The sequence below is a fragment of the Hemitrygon akajei genome, chromosome 19 (genome assembly GCF_048418815.1).
Source record: "Hemitrygon akajei chromosome 19, sHemAka1.3, whole genome shotgun sequence".
Taxonomy (NCBI): Eukaryota; Metazoa; Chordata; class Chondrichthyes; order Myliobatiformes; family Dasyatidae; genus Hemitrygon; species Hemitrygon akajei.
In genome coordinates this window covers 13,134,260-13,148,318 of record NC_133142.1, presented here as the reverse complement: position 1 = coordinate 13,148,318, position 14,059 = coordinate 13,134,260, and the positions used below count along the sequence as shown (strand labels likewise).

Sequence of the window (14,059 nt, the reverse complement as noted above, 5' to 3'; positions counted from 1 at the left end):
TAGCAGGTCTGGGTGAGTACATGGTCAAAGAATCGTAGTGCAGCAGAGATCACAGGAAGGGAACAGTGAGAGAGTGTCCCACTGAACTCCCTTCAAAGAGAAGATTTAAACTTCTTCAGGGTAGGTCCTCAAAGAAACTTCGCCGTGAAGTAGCAAATGATTAACATGACAAATTCCACAGATTCTGGAAATCCAAAGCAACACACACAGAATGCTGGGGGAACAGCAGGTCAGGCTGTGGAAATGAATTAACATTCTAGTTTCAGTCCGCGGTCGTTACTCTACCTGTTGCCTTGTTTCCCACATTACAACAAAGGCTTCATCACAAAGCTGTACTTCGGGATGTCCTGAGTTGTAAAAGACACAAAGGAGATATGAGGAAAAACTTACCTCAAGCAGAATTTCACTGTGGCTTTTAATTCACAGCCTTATGGACAGTGGAAGGGGAATCAACCAGTGTCTTCTAAAGGTAATTTAAAGTCAATATTATATGAGGAGCGTTTGATGGCTCTGGGCCTGTACTCACTGGAATTCAGAAGAATGGGGGGTGGGGGGATATCATAGAAACCTAATGTATGTTGAAAGATCTCAACAGAGTGGATGTGGAGAGGATGTTTCCTATGGTGGGGAAGTCTAAGACCAGAGGACACTGTCTCAGAGTAGAGGGATGTCCATTTAGAATGGAGATGAGGAGGAATTTCTTTAGCCAGAGAGTGGTGAATCTGTGGAGTTTGCTGCCACAGGTGGCTGTGGAGGCCAAGTCATCGGGTATATTTAAGGCAAATACTTGATTAGTCAGAGTATGAAGGGTTATAGGTAGAAGGCAGGAGTTTGGGGCTGAGAGGAAAAAGGATCAACTGTAATGAAATGGTGGAGCAGAGTCGATGAGCCGAACGGCCTAATTTTGCTTCTATATCTTATGGTCTTATGGTTTTAACAGATACATGAGAGAGAAAACGGAGACACAAGAGACTGCAGATGCTGGAATCTGAAGTAAACACTCAATGTGGCAGAAGAACTCAGCAGGTTGAGCAACATCTGTGGGAGGAGAGAAACTGTTAATGTTGCAGACTGAAACCCTGCGTCAGGACTGAGAGTGGAGAAGTGAGATGGCCGGTGTAAAGAAGAGAAAGGGAATAGCAAGAAAGGTTTGGTGGACTAAGGCAGGTAGCGCGAAGTAGGAGGCGTGAGTGGGGATGCCATTGGAAGGCAGTGGCAGGTGAGTGATATGATAGATGGAGGAAAACACAAAAAGGTGGAGGAACTCAATAGGTCAGGTCTCATCTGCGGAGGAGAATAGACACACAACACATACATAATACAGAATAACTCAGGAGAGTCAGAATTAAATGTACAAATGATTTATGCACAGATAAACAAAGTAATGTGCATTGATTAAGTATTGTAGGGTACAGTACAGATTATCTGTTGACACTTTGAATGGATGCAGCAGCGAGCTTAGAAGCCTGATGGCCTGAGGGAAGAAGTTGTTTGCCATCCGGAGGAACATTCTTATCTAATCAGTATGCTATTAGATTGATGCGATCCTTAATGATACTATACACCCTGCTTATGCCCTACTTGGCTCTACCTGCCTGTTAGTTGTAGGCAAATTAGCCTTGGTTAGTTAGGAGCTGGCATAGATCTAACAGGCTGAATGGTTTCCTTCCATGCCATGGCAATTCTTTGTTTTAGAAACATAGAAACATAGAAAACTTACAGCACAATGCAGGCCCTTCATCCCACAAAGTTATGCCGTACATGTCCATACCTTAGAAATTACCTAGGCTTACCCATAGCCCTCTATTTTTCTAAGCTCCATGTACCTATCCAAAAGTCTCTTAAAAGACACTATCGTATCCGCCTCCACAACCGTTGTTGGCAGCCCATTCCACACACCCACCACTTTCTGAGTAAAAAACTTACCCCTGACATCTTCTCTGTACCTACTCCCCAGAACCTTAAACCTGTGTCCTCTTGTAGCAACCATTTCAGCCCTGGGAAAAAGCCTCTGACTATCCACACGATCAATGCTTCTCATCATCTTATACACCTCTATCAGGTCACCTCTCATCCTCTGTTGCTCCAAGGAGAAAAGGCCGAGTTCACTCAATCTGTTTTCATAAGGCATACTCCCCTATCCAGGCAACATCCTTATAAATCTCCTCTGCACCCTTTCTATGGCTTCCACATCTTTCCTGTAGTGAGACGACCAGAACTGAGCACCCTACTCCAAGTGGGGTCTGACCAGAGTCCTATATAGCTGCAACATTACCTCTCGGCTCCTAAATTTTTATTGCCCCACCATCTTCATGGTTATTAATCTACCCCACTTCTATTCAACTCCACCCAGGTAACTTTCTTCCATCCCATTCAAACCCCAGCTCTGGTCTTGAACTTAGTTCTTTCCATACAGAATATTCAGAATCAGAATCAGATTTAATCTCACTGGTATATATCATGAAGTTTGTCATGAAGACAGCTCTTTCTCAGTCAGGGCAGCTACCAGTGAGGATACTGAATACATACATGCAGAGAACCCCTGCCTGCTGAATTTATTGGGATTTCCCAGATGTTGACAGTGACCCCCAACTCCCTCACACTGGCAAACTCTCTGGCCCCAGAAGAAGCAACAGTTTGCATACAAGCAAACGTACATTGTGGCATTACACATGGTGAATGCTCGTTGGACTCTTTCACTCAGCTGGTGTATCAGCAGCTGTACAAATCCCAGAAGATGAGAGACTCTCTGCCTCTCTCAACATAGAACTAACTGGAGGATAAGCACTGGGGTTCTGAATATAATCGATCACTTATGGTGGAACATTCAAGATTCTTCAGTACACGATTATAAAAGGCGAATGAATACCTTCTTCAAAACCTTCCTAAACTATGTCAAGGAAACAATACACTTGAACTCTTTTCTAAACACGCTTTGGATTACTGGCACTTCCCCAGCCACTAACTAAATATACTTCCGTAGCCTTCTTTTGTCTTGTTCGCAATGTTCATTTGAAACTATGTTACATTCCACCCAGTGAAAAGGGAAGAACATTAAAGTGACCGGGAACATTTGCCGATCCTTCTATTCAGGACTGTTTTGTATCCTTTCCAGTACACGTGTAAAAGGAGAACAAAATTACTGTTACTCCGGATGTGACGCTGCACAAAAATGCCCACATTAAGATAAAGAACATAATAATGAGCTCCACTGTAGCGTAGCCATTATCATAGCTCAGGGTGATGGAGTTCATAGTTCAATTCCAATGTCCTCTCTAAGGAGTCTCTGTACATCCTCACAATTGTAATGGGGAACTTCAAGATGCAAGGGGATTGGGAAAACCAGGTTGGTGTTGGATTGCAAGAGAGGGAATTTGTTGAATGCCAATGAGGTGGCTTTTTAGAGCAGCTTGTGCTTGTGCCTACTCGGGGAATGGTTATATTAGATTGGGTGTCGTGTAATAATCCAGATTTTATTGGGGAGCTTAAGGTAAAGGAACCCTTAGGAGGCAGTGATCATAATATGATTGAATTCATGCTGCAGTTTGAGAGGGAGAAGCATAAGTCAGATGTATCAGTATCGCAATGGAATAAAGGGAATTACAGAAGCATGAGAGAGGAGCTTGCCCAGGTAGATAGGAGTGGGACACTGACAGGGATGACAATAGAGCAGAGGCGGCTGAGGTTTCTGGGTATAGTTCGCAAAGCGTGGGATAGATAAGTCCCACAGTAGAAGTTGTTCTCAAGGCAGGGGTAGGTAATTATGGTCGACAAGGAAAGTTAAGGACTGCATAAAAGCCAGGGATAAGGCATATGATGTAGCAAAAATGAATGGGTTGTTGGATGATTGGGAAGTTTTTAAAATCCAACAAAAGGCAATTAAAAAAGCCTCATGAAGGGAAAAAATGGAATAGGAGGCAAATTGGCCAATGATATAAAGCAGGGTACTACAGCATTTTTTCAGTAACATAAGCAGTAAAAGGGAGGTGGGAGTTGATATTGGACTACTGAAAATGATGCTGGAGAGGTAGTAATGGGGGACAAAGAAGTGGTGGATGAACTTAATAAGTACTATGCATCAGTCTTCACTGTGGGAAACACTAGCAGCGTGCTAGAGGTCCGTGAGTGTCAAGGAGTAGGAGTGAGAGCCACTGCTATTACAAAGGAAAACATGCCAGGCAAACTGAAGAGACTTAAGATGGATGTCACCTGGAATTGATGGACTACATCTCAGAGTTCTGAAAGAGGTTGCTGAAGAGATACAGATGTATTGGTTATGGCCTTTCAAGAATCTCTTGATTCTCGCTTTGTTCCGGAGGACTGGAAAATTGCGAAGTCACTCCACTCTTTAAGAAGGGAGGAAAGCAGAAGAAGGGAAATTGTAGACAGTTTGCTTAACCTCAGTTGTTGATAAAGTGTTGTAGTCTATTATTAAGGACGAGGTTTCTTGGTACTTGGAGACTAATGATAAAATAATTCTTAAGTCAGCATGGTTTCTGTAAAGGGAAATCTTGCCTGACAAATCTGTTAGAGTTTTTCAAGGAAGTAACAAGCAGAGTGGACAAGGGAAAGGCAGTGGATGTCATTTACTTAGATTTTCGGAAGGCATTTGATAAGGTGCCACACTTGAGGCTGCTTAACAAGATAAAATCCCATGGCATTACAGGAAAGATACTGGCATGGATAGAAGAATGGCTGACAGGTAGAAGGAGGTGAATGGGAATAAAGGAGGCCTTTTCTGGTTGGCTGGCTGTGACTAGTGTTCTTCCTCAAGGGTCAGTGTTGGGACTGCTACTTTTCACATTGTTTGTCGGTGATTTAGACAATGGAATTGATGGCTTTGTGGCAAAGTTTGCAGATGATATGAAAGCAGTTGGAAGGGCAGGTAGTACTGAGGAAGCAATGGATTGCAGAAGGTCTTAGACAAATTGGAATAATAGGCAAAAAAAAGTGGCAGATGGAATACAGAGTTGGGAAATGTATGATAACATGTTTTGGTAAAAGGAAGAAAAGTGTAGACTGTTATCTAAATGGGAAGAAAATTCAAGCATCAGAGGTCTAAAGGCACTAAGGAGTCCTCTTGCAAGACTCGCAGAAGATTAACTTACAGGTTGAGCCTATGGTAAATACAAATGCAATGTTGGCATACATTTAAATGGGAATAAAATATAAAAACAAGGAGATAATGCTGAGGCTTTATAAGACACTAATCAGGCTGCTCTTTGAGTATTGTCAACAGTTTTGGTCCCCATATCTCAGAAAGGATGTGCTGTCATTGGAGAGAGACAAGAGGAAGTTTGTGAGAATGATTTTGGGAATGAAGAGGTTAACATATGAGTAGCGGTTGGCAGCTTTGGGCCTCTATTCACTGGAATTTAGAAGAATGCAGGGGGATCTCATTGAAACCTACTAAAATTTTAAAGGGCTAGGTAAGGTGGATGTGGAGAGGATGTTTCTTGTGGTTTGAGGGGCAACCCTTTAGAACAGAAGTAAGAAGGATTTTTTTTTTTTAGCCAGACAGTAATGAATCTGTGAACGCTCTGTCATAGACAGCTGTGGAGGTCAAGACCATGGGTATACTTAAGGTGAAAATTGATAGTTTCCTGACTGGTTAGGGCATCAAAGGTTATGCTGAGGAGGCAGGTGTATGGGGTTGAGCTGGATCTGGGATCAGCCATGATGGAATGGTGGAGCAGACTCAATGGGCTGAATGGCCTAATTCTGCTCCTGTCTTATGGTCTTATGGTCCTCCCCATGGAATTTCCCCAGATGCTCCATTTTCTCTCATAGTCTACAGATGTACCGGGTAGGTTAATTGGTCATTGTAAATTGTCCCATGATTAAGTTAGGGTTAAATTAGGGTTTCTGGGGTGGTGCGTCTCAAAGGGCCAGAAGGGCAGATGTATCTCTAAATAAAAAAAAATAATTTTAAAAACACAATAAATATAAATACATAAAATAGCTTGTTTATATGTCCATAAAGTGACACTAGGCACAGGAGTACTTGATCATAAGATGACTCTGATGGGAAATGATAAATTGGTGATGGTGGGGGTGAGGGGTGTGCAGAGGTGGGTTAGTGAGTGGAAGTGTTGATCAGCCTTACTGCTTGGGGAAAGTAGCCGTTTTTGAGTCTGGTGATCCTGGCATGGATACTACATAGCCCCCTCATGGATTGTTTGTCCCACTCCCATCAGAGAAGGGCTATGTAGGGTGAGTGGAATCCTTCATGATGTTGCTGCCTTTTACCAGTGTCTATCTGTACATATGTCCTTAATGGTGGGTAGGTTGGTGCTGGTGATGCGTCCGGCAGTTTTTTCTACCCGTAGTAGAGCCTTCCTGCCTGCAGTAGTGCAGTTTCCGTTCCATGCAGTGATGCAGCTTGTCAGGATGCTCGCCACTGCAGAAAGATGGAGTAGTCAATACTAGTTTTCATAGTAATACATAAAGGGACTATTTACTTTGACACTAGTTTTCTCATATCAAAGCATTATAACAACAGTACCTTCTGTGTAAAAAATTATAAAAGCGGACTCCATGTGAATAGAGATAATGTTTGCCATTTTTGGGGGGACTAAAATCCTTAACAACAGATGAGATAATTGCACACAATGATTTAGAGTATTTCCTTAAAATTGTCCCCCACAGCTTGTGATAATAAATCAATGTTTCCTTCTGTTGAGAATCTCTTGGTATTGCTAGTATTTTACAAACACTGCCAATTTGGCAGATACCTTTGGAAAATACAATGCTCTGTTTTTCAAGCTGTTTGTGGAAGCTCTTTTGAAAACTTCCAGTTTTTACTCAAAGAGCTAGACACACACACACACACACACACACACACACACACACACACACACACACACACACACACACACACACACACACACACACACACACACACACACACACACACACACACACACACACACACACACACATTAGGGACAGGACCCCATGGCCCTTCCCATCTGCTCCACATTTCAATAAAGTGATTGCTGATCTGACTGCAATCTCCTTCTGGCATTACAGCTTATCCCTGTGTATTCTTTCACTTACCCCGGTACCAGGTTCTCCCACTGGAGGAAGTATCATTCGCCACCTCAAGTCTGACAAGATTCCTCCAGGTCTTATATCTTTCAAATTACCTTGACTTAAAATAACACCAAGAAATAATAGAAACCTGTGCTGGAAATATTCAACAGGCCAGTAGCAACAGAGGAGGGAAGAGACAACATTTTAGCCCAAGCAGAAAGTCCTCCTCCAATACGAAAGCCTGTTCTCTCAAATTAATAAAGAGGACAGAGAGCGAAAAGAAAGTCACTAAAGATTACTAAAGCCTTTTCAAAGGTTAATAATAACAAAATGTAATAGAATAGCTTAAGCCTAGCAATCACCCATGTGAATCATTTATATGAAACACAGAATTTTAATTACTTTATAATTCATATGTATTAAAGTGTATTATGGAAAATTAGTAATGGCATTGTGCAAGCAAGGTAATATAGATGATTAACAAACATTTACTTGAAATCTGCTACCTTGAACTCACAAGATGTCTGTTAGTATTGTCAGGAAACGTAGAGGCGGCTTGACCCAAACACAGAGCAGCAGTGACGATTAAGCAGTGAACAAGAACTTTAATAATAAATTGTAAAATCACAAACCAGGAGGGAGCACAAAAGAGAATGGATATTTAACACAACAAGGTAACTGAAAGCTAGGAGCAACTGTTTGAGGCTGGCTGGTTCGATGGGTGAACAAGGACTGTGGCTGAATGCGGGGTCTAAATAGGTTGCAGGTGATGGGTTGGCAATGAGAGGCATGTGACTCCTGTTAGATGGGTGGAATCAGGGATGTACCTTCTATGGCCAGCACTAGGTGGCCCAGGATGATCCAGATGGATCTAGTAGAACTCCTCAATGAGTGATGGATCAAAGATGATTGCAGAATCAAAAAGAAAGGGGGTCCATTTCAGCTTATGTGGCTGAATTGAAGAAATTGTCTAGCATTAACAATTTGGTAATAAGCTTAATGATGCACTGTGAGATTGTTTAGTTCGTGGAATCTTACAAGAAAGCACTAAAAATAGCACTTAACTGAAGCACCATTTCCATTTAAAAGAGCAGTTGAAGTTGCTGTATCAATAGAAACCGTAGACAGAGGCTCAAGTGAGTGACAGAAAGGAACGAAAATGAGTTTGAACAAAATTGCAACACCTAAACAGAAATTGCATTACTGTTGTGGCAGGGTTTCACATACACCAGACCAGTGAAGATTTAAAGGCAGGACTTATAGAAAATGCAACAAAGCAAAGAGCACCCAAGACCTCTGCTCTGGGCCATACCTTTTCCAGTTGACCAGGTACTGCAAACCCTGTCCACAATGACATGATCCCATCAAATTGCGCATCAAGTACACTGGTCCACCTTCCACCATTCTAGGTGCAGGCTCAGGTGGGGTGAGTGGTCCATAGACTACGGGCTTGAGGCAGGACCTGTGGAAGGTAAGGTCTGATCCTGAGGGACAGTGGCAGCAGGAGACGATAAGTGACAGGTTTGACATGATTGAAGAGACTGATAAACCAGGGTGAGAGTTTGCGGGATTCAGTGTGCAAGAACAGATCTCGGATGAACAACCAGACATGGTCCCCGGGCCATATTAGTCAGGCTGTGCACTGCCGGCATTTGGCCTGGTGGCAGTAGGCATGGCTGGCAGCTAGGAGTGGCCCTCTGTACCCTATCTCAAGCATTCCGGCAATGGGGAACCAGGGCAGGGCAGACAGGACCTCCACCGTTGGCTCCTCCCTGGGAAACAAGGGGGTTTGTAGACATGAAGTACTTCAAAGGTGACATATCAATGGCAGAAGAGGCGAGTAGATTATGGGCCAGTTCTACCCAGAGTAGGTACTTCTTCCCTGCAGAAGGGTTAGAGGCAGCGAAGCATCACAGAAACCTCTCCACTTGCTCATTGGCTCTTTCCGATTGACCATTGGCCTGCGGATGATAGCCGAAGGACAAACTCACTGAGGTGTGGAGGAAGGAGCAGAAGGCTCAGCAGAAGTGGGAGACGAATTGTAAGCCTCCATCCAACGCAATATCCCAGGGGAAACTGTCGAGGTGAGCTACATGTTGGAGAACCAGGACTGCCGACTCAGTCGCTGACAGAAATTTGGGAAGGGCAATGAAGTGGACTCCCTTGGAAAACCGATCTAGCACTGTCATGGTCACCATGACCACACTGGAAGGTGTTAATCCTGTGATAAAATCTATGGTGATGTAGGATTGCAAGTACTGGGGCTGCAGGAGACCAGAGGGCCAAAGATTGAAGGAATTGGACTGGGCACATTGAGGGGAAACAGTGACGAACTGATGTTCAGCTGCAATCATGGTGGGCAACCAGAGTTGGCATAGGAGAAAATCTTTGGCCATCGTGCACCTGGATGGCTGGAGAGGGGTGAGGAGTGAAGCCACTGAAGTGCCTTAGAGAACATTGCCGCCAGCACCTACCCACGGTTGTCAGCTATGTCAGCCAGAGCAGGCTTGTGCTGTAGGGCATGATGGATCTGCTTCTCAAAATCAGGCTGAGGATCTGCAAGGATGAGTTAAGTGTTTTTAGAGCCAGGTCAGTAGGAGACAGTGAAGCTGAAATGATCAAAGAAAAGAGCCCAGCAAGCCTGATGTGGGTTGAAATGGGGTTCTGTTGAATTGATGAGGTTCTGATGGTCAATGCATAGCAGAAAGGGCTCTGCACTCCCCATCAGTCAATGTCTCCTTTCCTGCAAGGCCTACATTTTTGGTGAGGAGCTCCCTGTCTCCTACTCCATAATGGTGCTGTGTAGAGATGAACATGTGTGTGAAGAAGGCACAAGGGTGCGTCTTCCCTTCTAGTCATCGCCCACGTCAGCTGCATCCAACTCTACCACAAAATCACAATGGTGGAGAATGGGAGCGGGCTGAAGCATCTCTTGAGCTCCTGGTAAGTGTGGTCCATGGCAGCAGACCATGGTATCAGTTCCTGCCCACCTACATCCGTGACATCTCACACACTCTTGATCTTTTCTAGAATTTCAGGTTCCCTGGCCCCCATCATCTTATTTTTACTATGGATGCCCAGACCCTATATACCTCCATCCCCCACCAGGAAGGCCGCAAATCTCTGCGCTTTTTTCTGGACACCAGACCCAATCAGTTCTCCTCCACCATCACTCTCTTCTGCCTAGTGGATGAGGCTTTTCATTCTAAAACGAAGATGTCCTCCTTTTTCAAAGAAAAAGGCTTCCCTTCCTTCACCATCCACAATGCCCTCAACCACATCTCTTCCATTTCACACATGTCTGCTCTTACCCCATCTTCCCGCCACGCTACCAGGGATAGGATTCCTCTTGTCCTCACCTACCACACCACCAGCCTCCGCGTCCAGCACATTATTCTCTGAAACTTCCGCTGTCTCCAACAGGATCCCACCACCAAGCACATCTTTCCCAACTTTCTGCTTTTTTCTGGGATCGTTACTTACGCAACTCCCTTGTCCATTCGTCCCTCCCCACTGATCTCCCTCCTGGCACTTATCCTTGCAAGCAGAACAAGAGCTTCACCTGCTCCTACACCTCCTCCGTCACTGCCATTCAGGGCCCCAAACAGTCCTAACACGTGAGGTGGCACTTCACCTGTGCGTCTGTTGGGTCATATACTATGTTCAGTGCTCCCGGTGTGGCCTCTTATATATCAGTGAGACCCGATGCAGATTGGGAGACCGCTTCGCCGAGCATCAATGCTTTGTCAGCCACAACAAGTGGGATCTCCCAGTGGCCGCCCATTTTAATTCCACTTCCCATTCCCATTCCAATATGTCTAACCATGGCCTCCTCCACTGTAATAAGGCCACACTTGGGTTGGCGAAACAACACCTTATATTCCGTTTGTTTAGCCTCCAACCAGATGGCATGAACATCAATTTCTCAAACTTCCAGTAATGCTTCCCCCCCCTCACCATTTCCCATCCCCTTGTCCCTCTCTCATGTTATCTCCTTGCCTGCCCATTGCCTCCCTCTGGTGCTCCTCCCCCACCCCTTTCTTCTTTCTTCCGTGGCCTTCTGTCTCTTTCACCAATCAATTCCCTAGCTCTTTGCTTCATCCTTCCCCCTCTAAGTTTCACCTATTACCTGCCGTTTCTCTCTCTCCTCCCCCACCTTTTAAATTTACTCCTCAGCTTTTTTTCTCCAGTCCTGCCAAAGGTTTTGGCCTGAAACATCGACTGTAGTTTTTTCCATAAATGTTGGCTGGCCTGCTGAGTTCCTCCGGCATTTTGTGAGTGTTGCTCAGATTTCCAGCATCTGCAGACTTTCTCTTGTTTGCTTCTCTTTCTCTTGTTCCCGTGACGTAGGTCAGTTGGTGAGGGAGGTGATGGAAGCGGTGATTTGGCTTTAGTTTCTGATGGAATGGGGGTAGAAGCTGGAGAAGCCTAAGAAACAGTGTAACTGTTTGAGGTAGTGTGGTCGGGGCCACTCAACCACGGCGTGCATCTTCTCTGTGTACGTGGTTACGCTTTGGGGTGAAAGGATGCAATGAGTGATCAGCTGCCCCACAATAAGCGCACAAGTTGCCAGATGGACTACACCCCAGGGTTCTGCAAGAGGTAGCCAAAGAGATGGTGGAAGCATTCTTAGTGATCCTTCAAGAATCACTAGATTCTGGAATGTTTTTGGAGGACTGGAAAATCACAAACATCACTCCACTTTTTAAGAAGGGAAGGAGACAAAAGACAGGAAATTATAGTCCTGTTAGCCTGACTTCAGTGGTTGGAAAGATGTTGGAGTCTATTATTAAGGATGAGGTTTGGGGGTACTTGGAAGCATACAATAAAATAGGCCAAAGTCAGTATGGTTTCCTTAAGGGGAAATCTTGCCAGACAAATCTGTTGGATATCTTTAAAGAAATAACAAGCCATATAGACAAAGGAGAGCCAGTAGATGTTGTGTACTTGGATTTTCAGAAGGCCTTTCTCAAGGTGCCGCGCATGAGGCTGCTTAACAAGTTAAGAGCCCATCGAATATAGGAAAGATACTAGCATGGATACAGGATGGGCTGTCTGGCAGGAGGCAAAGACTGGGAATAAATGGGGCTTTTTCCGATTGGGCTGCTGGTGTCTAGTAGTTTTTGCTATGAGTTGTAACTCTAAAACATAAAAACTAATTGAAGGGAAAAGAAAGGAGCTGGGAATGCAAGTCTAACTATTTTTAACTTTAAGTGAGTTGCACTTATCACGTAAAGGCATAATGACATATGCCACTAATGTACTTTCACAGATAACCTGCAATTCATTATATAAACAACAGAGAATGCTTAATCAAACAATATATTCATAGTTAGTCAAATATTACTGAAATATTAAACACACAAAACTCCTCCTGAGCTGTAAACCCCAACTCAATATAGAATGCATCTCAACTATATATACAATATAATACAACTACTATACAGACGTCCTCAGCATAGTAAATTTTAAACGATTCCTTTCAGGCCTAAAGATTTAATTGCTGTCGAGGCTTTCTTACTTTTGTGGGAAAACATTTTCCCTGATAAGAGGTTCACTCTGCTTGGCTGATGAGACTTGTGGCTGTGAGACTATCTCAGGGTCTGAGGCCTCCTCCTTGGTGATTGTCAGAGCTGATTCTGGGACTGCAGGGAGTGGCTATGGCAGCTCTGCCACCTGCCTTCTCTAACAATTGACTCTGCTCTCCTCAAGTAACTGATGTGTTGTCTCCAGATTGTATGAGACGCAATCTCCACTGCATCGGAGAGTGGGCCAGTTCTCCCTTTATTCTTCCCAAGTACCCACTTTCGATCACCTCTGTCGTCCCTCCCCAGGGCTGCTTGTCCAGGAGTGAAACGTGGAACCTCCTTGTCTGAGGAGCCTTCAATTTGTTTCAGCTGCTTTTCCTGCATCCTCCTTCTGAGATTGGGTTTGAGGACATCCAAGAGTGAGTGCAAGGAACGACCCAGGAATAGCATAGAAGGTGAGCTGTTGGTTGTGGAGTGTGCTGCATTGTGATATACAAGAATGAAATTGCTGAGCTTCAGTTCAGTGTTAGTGTTGTGCATTCTGCTAACATTGATCACAGTGCATTCTTTAAACCAGTGGTTCCCAACCTTTTTTTGGCCATGCCCCACCTAATCACCTCTAAAATCCCGATGCCCCCTGTGGTGATATATAATTGTTATTATTCAAAAAGTGAACTCCTATTCACCTGGAGGAAGCCTAAAAGACCATTAACTTGGTTTAAACAAGCTTCCAAAGAACATGGCATTCATGAAAGAGAAAAATAAAAGAACCAAAGGACTGTTAAAGTTCTGAGGAAGAAATTACTAAGAAATTGTAAAAAAAAAGAACATTAGGTGATATTAAAATAATAATAATAATAATAATAAATAAAACAATGCCAATTCGTTTCTACAGCATACAAAGACAGATACACCGTTTAAAAGAGATGACGCAATGTACACACCTTCACACCACCAAGAACCGAAAGCTACTGCAAAAAGCAGCATTGGCGCGACCTCGTACGAGTTTCTTACGCGTTTGGACTTGTTCATTCGTTCCTTCCTACATCAGTCAATTCATTAATTTAATTATGAAAGCCATTTGATGGTTGTAATGATGGTGATACACTATATATACAGTACATACGCAATTACACATGTACATACACACAAGTATTTTTATGTATGCATACTGTATATACACATATGTATTAACTGGCACACACACTCATACTCACACAGACTTACTAGAAAAAATTCACTGTTAATAACTCATTCTCGAATTGCCCCCCTTAAAAATCAAATTACCCCCCTGTGGGGCTTACGCCCCACGTTGGGAACCACTGCTTTAGACTCTGGACAAACCTTTCCACCAAGCCATTTGCAGCTGGGTGGTACGGTGTAGATGTAGTATGTCTTATTCCACTCATTTTTAGGAATGACTGAAACAGTTTTGCAACAAACTGTGGTGTATTGTCATAGACTAAGTGTTCTGGAAGAGGCATCAACAGTGTGCG

The 14,059-nt window shown here is 43.8% G+C and overlaps 1 long non-coding RNA gene across 1 annotated transcript in view; it reads left to right on the top strand.

Moving 5' to 3' along the window:
- The first annotated feature begins 284 nt into the window (after nucleotides 1-284).
- LOC140742099 (uncharacterized) overlaps nucleotides 285-14,059 on the top strand; it is a 29,942-nt gene continuing 16,167 nt past the window's right edge. The window contains exons 1-2 of the long non-coding RNA XR_012102215.1: nucleotides 285-469; nucleotides 12,870-13,018. This is a non-coding gene — a long non-coding RNA (uncharacterized lncRNA). The remainder of the gene's footprint in view (nucleotides 470-12,869; nucleotides 13,019-14,059) is intronic.